Raw genomic sequence first — 7383 nt, forward strand, 5'->3', positions numbered from 1 at the left:
GACATCTCAAATCTCACTGAAAAGCATTGCTCTGCCCAGGATGAAACCAACTGCTTGCTGGGTGCAGGAGAAGCTCTAAGTGAGGCATTATTGTCCTTTGTAGTTTACGTTCTTTGTTCAAGTCAATTATCAGCCTCACACCCTTTGCTTGCAACTGACAAATCAAAACTGCCTCTATAAACAACATGAAAATCTATACTTGTTGTAAACTATGCTTTTTATCCACCTTTGTTAGAAATATCCAAGATATGCCTGCAGATCTCTTCCAGAATGAAAAGGGTGGGGGTACGACATGCCTAACTACAACATGCTTTTCTAATGCAAATAGTACCAAGTACTAGCCGCAGAACATGCCCAGTTTTATCCCCAATAACATGTAGCTTAGTTGAAGGGGGTAGTTTTAATACTTGTATTACTACTTCCTACCACTAGGGTACACTTGTAGAATATTGATCCGAGAAGCCCTCTGCAAAACAGGATCTTTTCCACCTTAGCTGGCACAGGGTACGAGTCCTGGAAGACATGGATATAAACTTTATTCCTATTGCCCTTTCAGACATTGTGGCGTGCTACACAGTGACCACTGGAGAGTTTATACATGGCCTGAGCTTTGATACAACCACCCAGCCCCCTCCAAAAGAAACAAAAGCACTCGCAGTCACGATAATAGCTGTATCTGCAGTATGATTTGCATAGTTATTAGCTGGAAGTTTTTTTCGACAGAGTCCCTTGCAATCAATTCAGTGCTGTTGGAGGCTGCAGGATCAGCTCATCATCCTCCAGCAGTTCTCTCATTAATACACCTCTGACCTAGAGGCCTATTCCTAGTGGGCCTGAGACTCTCCAGCCAGGTAAATCACCTGTCCCTTGGCTATAAATGCTGTGAAGACATAATGATAAGGATTAGACTGAGACCATTAATTTAGAGCAAAAATAATACTGTCTGTAAGACTTTGAAAATTTAAATCCTGCAGACTGAGTAGTACAATCCTGGCAAATCTTATGTTGTTGGACAGTGACCTATCGCTGGGTCCAAGTCTCACAGAACATGCTCCAAAGCTGTGGTTGCTTTCCATGGACTCTACCATTGCTTCATTTCATAATACCTTTAGCATGCTTAGTAAGCGTATAGACCATGCTCATCCCAGCAAGCTGCCTTTTGAAGATGATTAGCTGCCTTGATTTTCTACGAAGGGAGCCTACTGTAACCAGATATCTGAGACACTTGATTTTAGTTGGAACCAACCTATGCCACATACTCTGTGACCCCTTTATGGAAGACCAGTTCTGATGTACTGTGATGGAAGACCTTTTTGTAAGGTGGATGGCTTGAGGCCACCCTCCAGCTCACGTATTCAGGAAAATATAATAATTGAAGCACAGAACACGATCTCGTGTTCTAACAAAGTTGTTCTTCAGCTTAGAAATAGGAAGAACCTCTAAAACTTATGATGCTGCTATACTTTCCGTGCCTCTGTTCCTCAAAACTTGTGCTTTAGAGTGATTTGCCCAGAATCCTTTAATGTGACAAGGAACTCCTTTCTAATGTACATACGGTTCGTCCTCTAACAAATGTAATTATTCTCTTGATATACATACACTGGCTTTCTTCTTTTTGCTAGTCAGATAAAAACATCTGATGATAAATTATGGCCTTTTGTCTCGTGCTGCTACCCTACACATTTAAAAATGTATTTTCATTTACCTTTTCCCCGATCAAACAGTTTATTTAGAGGATTCCTGTTTGCATGCTCCTGTTCCCTTTTCTTCATCACAGACATATCATCATCCAAGGAACCAATATAAATAAATTCGCATGGGAATTTTGGCAGTAGCTCTACATACTTCCTCTTTTTTGAAGTCTTTACTTAGGTGGAGCCCCACAATATGAATCCACTTAAGAGCTCAGCCCATGGAGCATAGCTGAAGGAACAAATCTGTATTCCATGTTTAACTTAAAACTAACCTGAAATTTAATTACCTGGAATCTGCTGCTATTTATTTGGAAAAGTTAGATTTCACATCCTCTGCAGATTAAAAAAAAAAAAAAAAGTTGCTAAAAACCCACTTTATGAGAGCAACAAAGAAATAAACATTGTTCAAGACAGTTAAGGAAGGGGTGAGAGAAGGGGGAAGCATATAAAGAACATCATTAGGAAGGGATGTGTTGGGAAAAGCGGTATGGAGAAGAGGGAGTAAATGGCCAAACATTAAAACAGAAAAGCGAAAGTGCTATCTCGAGAAAGGAAACCAACTGAAAACACAAGGAGGGGGAGGAACAATGCAAATGAGTTCAAGATTGGTACAGAATGATCAGGCCAAAACTAATGAGCTTTTTGTCAGGCTCTAAAAATCGACAGATCTACCATGTGCTTCAGCGAATTGTGGTTTCTTTCCATAGCAAGGCGGATGACTTTTTATCAGATGTGTCACTTGGTGAAATAATTGCTAGCAATAATGGTGCAATAGCAGCATACTCAGAGCACAATTTATCCATGTCTATTCTATCTTTCAACTTCAAAGCTTCTACTGCCTCACAGATCACATCAAAATGACACCTCTGTCGTTAATGACAGTGGTCTAATACAATACAGAGAAGTCAAATCACTTCTCCAGATACGCAGAATGCTCTCATACAGAAACTAGGCATGTGCACGGGTCCTGACTTTCATATTCAGATTTGCATTTGTGGGGAAGAGGGTGGGTTTGACATACAGATTTATTCATATTTGAAACAGACTGATTTTATAAAGCACAAAATTCACTAGAATTGGAAAGGAGGGTGGACAAGAGTAGCGTTCAGGGATTTAACTAATGTCATGTGGATGCCTGGATGTAGGAAATTCCTGTTTGCATAGCCTACAGCATGGGCTCGCCGGTGTCAGAGGTCAGAGATGTGAATTGTCTTTAAAGAAACAAACAAATAAATGAGCTGAATACAGATAAACATACCTTAAAATGCACACACCGTCCTTGTAGGTAAACCCACATATTTTCTGGATCTAGTAACAAACCAAGCTGCTGTGAAGCCCTTGCTGGTGGTCATTATTCACATAAAGAAGAGAGCCGGCAAACTGCAGTTCTTAAAAAGAAAGAATTGTCTGTTTATATTCCAGCGCTGTTTGGAAATTACCATAGAACAATAAATCTCTAAGTATGAAAAATATTTCTTTTGCTTTCACAGTATACATAAACACACATGCAACCAACATAGCGGCAAGGGCACCATTTGTTTAGGTTTCATTAAGATGTGTAGTTAAAAGCCTTATTAAAAGGGTCCATTTCTCACTTCAGTGATTAAATTTATTGCCTGAGGGTTAAGTAATGCTTCAGAGGAAAAATGAGGTTTAGGAATATGGTTGTATTTACCAACTTTTCCAATGGAAACATTTCCTGTTGCTGAGGGTTGAGACTTCACCATAGTCCATGGTTTCACAGTGTTTTATATAAAAAATAGCAAATAAAATAAAAAAAACACACCACACCACCCCCCAAAAAAAAGGGGGGAGGGGGGGCTTCTTTGGGGAAAAAGAAAGGCCAATAATAAGATTTTGTTTTTCCCAATTATTGCTATTCCACAAACATGGTAAGGACGACTCAGTTAAAAAGAACAATAAATAAAAGGAAAGAAATTGAGAATAACAAGTTTTCAAAACCCATTTTTCAGTTTAAATGTTTGGATGGTGAAAATGAAACGTTCTTCCACAGCCATTAGCAGTGTACCGCCATTTGAATAGTGTATATCATATAAATTGCTGACTGCATGTTAGTGTGCTTTCTTTTGTGTGCTGGTGGTCTTGTCATTTATTGATTGTAGGTATATTTGAGCAGTCTAACTTGAAAATCAGTACTGTGAATTAGATTTTGCTCCTGGACCATGACTATGGGCCAGGGGACTGTAACAGTTCCATGAAGCTGGGTTACAGGGTGGGCAATTTTACGAAGTAAAGTACGAAGAGGCTGTGTATATTTAAAAACAGTGCGCTGCAAACTGCAGGGAGGAAGGGGACAATGGCAGCTCACTTATTAGGCCTTGCTTTTGGATAAGGAGGGGGGAATTGTGGTGTTAGGTTTTGGGTTTGGTTTTTTTTTTTTTAAGAAATAGGGATTAAATGCATGTGAAGTCTGTGTCTGGTAAACTGGGGATATGAAGAGTGACCAGGAGCTTAGAGTGAGGTCATCTTTAAAATGTAGCTATATGAAAAGAAAACTGGAGATAAACTGTGGGTGGATGGTGCAAATGGAGCAGTCTGGCAGCATTCATTCGTAATATATTGTGTCTTGCCAGATGTGGCTTCGTGCTGTATGAAGACCTGTTTCATTCTCAGCCTTTGTAAACAATTTATTTCTTCAAATAAATAGATGCTTCCATGTATCTTCTTCAACACTAGTGACACAATTTAGTTCTTTGTTAACTTAACACGTTCTTCACTTTCTAGACCAGTTGTCAGCTGTAGTACTGAGGAAGCACTGGGACATATTATGGGTTTTTTTTGTTTAATATTCTTACTTTCAATCCAACTTATTTATGCAATAATTTGTATGAAGTCTTAATTTTACATTCTGCTTGTGCTTAATTTACACCTTTTGTGTTAATTTATGTCCATGACCACAGACCCTTTGCTCCCCCTCCCAGAATTCCAATTACACTCTCTTTACTTGTATAAAAGTTGGAATCAGCTCTTTTCGCTTTCTATGCATAGACTCCCCTCTGTCAGAAATAGCTTCCAGTTGTGCTCTGAAAGGTGGATAGAGCATTTTTTCCTCCAAAGTTGTCATGACCATCACTTTGCTGTCAGTTACCAAAATTTTTGTGGGTAATATTTTTTCTTAAACTGACCTACAATTGTAATGTGAAGAGACAGTGTTGGGTTTCCTTTTGTTTTGTTACTTTATTTTACTTTACTTTATCTATTTCATTTTTTGCCTGAGTTGGCTTGCCTTCTTTCCTAATTTTTTCATATCTGTTTTATCAGGAATAAGTACCAAAGCAGGAGGCAGCTGGAGTTGCAACAGAGGTCTTTTCTGGGCATTTCCAGAAACCACAGGGTGGTAAAGGTTTTTTTCTGACCCAGAATGCAGTGTTGTCATACAAGTCCTTCTTGCTTTCCAGTATCTGTCATCATAATGCTGAGAACCAATTAAAAGATTACCATACAGACCTGCTGGGTTTAAAACCTGTTTTCTTACAGGTCAGGAATGGCACATGAGGGATTACTGGCAGTTTCTCCCACCTGCCCCACCAACATGGTTCATCTCTTACCCTGACTAAATGTTATTTGGGGCAAAGCAATAACTGGCATCTCTTGGTGTTCGTACTCAGAGTTTCTAATTTAACCTTCATATGCTCCCCACACTGACACAGTATTACTTACCCAGTTCCAACTGGATTGTGCCGGCCAGCATTTCATTTCAGCTCTTGCACCATTTGTTAAACAGTGGTGGTTTTCCCTCCATCATTAGCATCTTGTGTAAATGCTGAGTAGTAAACTTAAAGGGAAAAGATTTCTGTCTTCCCATGCCCTTTACCTATCATAAAACAATTTCCCTGTTTGTTTATATATAATATATATATTTCCATTTTTCAATGCAGAAAAGCTTTTACGTATATAGACAATGCCAAAAATTCAATTGCAGATTTTCTATAAATTTTCAGCCTGAAGTTCTCTGGATAATGATTGTCTTAAAATGCCCTACAGTTTTAATGCACAAAAATTGCTTTCCAAAGAAGAGAAATAATCACCAGGACTGCCATTTTTTCCTCATTAAAATTCATAATATTCTGGCTAAACCTGCATTAAAAAAATGCAAAAATCTCTTGTCTTAAGAAGCATTGTAACAACATGCAAAATCATTTTGAGTTCTGTACACAAAAATTTGAATTTGGTACTCTCAAGTGCTCTACTCAAGTACCCTCAAATAAAGAATCTGAAGGAAAAGGCCCTGCTCTGAAACTATAGGAAGGTCAGAGAACATCTGTCTGCCCCTTAGGGCAGAATTCAGACCATTGCTCGACTCCGTACACAGGGTCTCTGGGTTTTTTTTTTATCACCATTTAACCGGACTTCAGCAGCTTCTGTGCTATTTTGTTCAATTTTTTATATTTATGCATGCAAAGACACACTCTTATAGAATAAAATGGAGATTTAAAGACTGGTCATCCTTTTGACTGTGAGTTCAGTTTCCCTGTAGGTCATGAAATTCTGTACAAATTGTACATCAGAGGTGGCTTACATGAAACTGTCCCTCTGTGTATTCACCCTTATTTATGCTCGCTGCATTTCTACTGTTTCTCCAAGCATTAAATGTTGAGTTTTGTTCAAAGGAGTGACCATCAGTAGCTGCTGAAACAAGTATATCTTTATGTATTTCAGGTTCTGGATTACATCTATATTAAAAGATCAAAAAAAACACTAGACGTAAGTTCTTCACAGTAGTAAGCATAGAAATGTTTTTCTCCTCACAATGACTTTGTAAGAAGAAATACTTCTAAAACCTCTGCCCCATAATCATCCAAGGACCCTAACTAAAAAGCGCTTTTAGAAAGTGCAAAGATATAATAGTCCCAAGATGAATCTGCCCTACAGTTCCATTTTCTGCCATATAAACGTTTGGGAGCTTATCATTGAAGCCACATTAGTCTTGATTTAAGGTCTTTTGACACATTATTACAGCACACTGCCATCACTTCACACCTGCCATTCTGTCAGTCAGAAGAGAGGGAGGGGAAACAATTTTGATGTCAATCAACAAATCCTTTGGGAGGTGTAACCTGTTAAGACATATTACCCTTTGCCCATTGCGATTTACAGGCTTTGAATTTAAAGGACATATGCCAGAAATAATTAAAGACTAATCTTCATTGTATTCACTTATGAATGAAGGCATTTAGCACCATCAGCCCATTTATATTGTCCAGAAGAAGAAAGAGAAAGAGAGGCGGACTGTGGTGCTGCTACTCTTTCCATTTCTATTAATTAATTGTTCTGGCTGGATGTTAAAATGCTCTGCCCTCACGGAGCAAATATTTAGAACAGTAGTTATAACTATTACACTTGTATTAATGTCCTAGCAAAGTACAGGTGATTCCAGCATGATGCAAGGTCTGTAATGTTGTTTATGAATCAAGACGTTATTTTAAAAATAGAAATAATGATGGAAGTAATTGGAAAAAAATAATATAGCAAAACAGAAACAAAAAAAAAAAATTAATTCTGTCCTGAGCCACAGGACAGCTACAAAAAAGTCTCAATCTGGAGAGTTACAACTTACCTGGGCATGACTTTGGATCACCTTGCAATGATTCTGTTGTAATTTACTCAGAGGCATCAAAGGAATGATATGAATCTTAAAATATGAATTTAGGACCTAAATCCTGCGCTG

Source organism: Charadrius vociferus, unplaced genomic scaffold (assembly GCF_000708025.1).
Source record: "Charadrius vociferus isolate BGI_N301 unplaced genomic scaffold, ASM70802v2 scaffold187, whole genome shotgun sequence".
NCBI lineage: Eukaryota > Metazoa > Chordata > Aves > Charadriiformes > Charadriidae > Charadrius > Charadrius vociferus.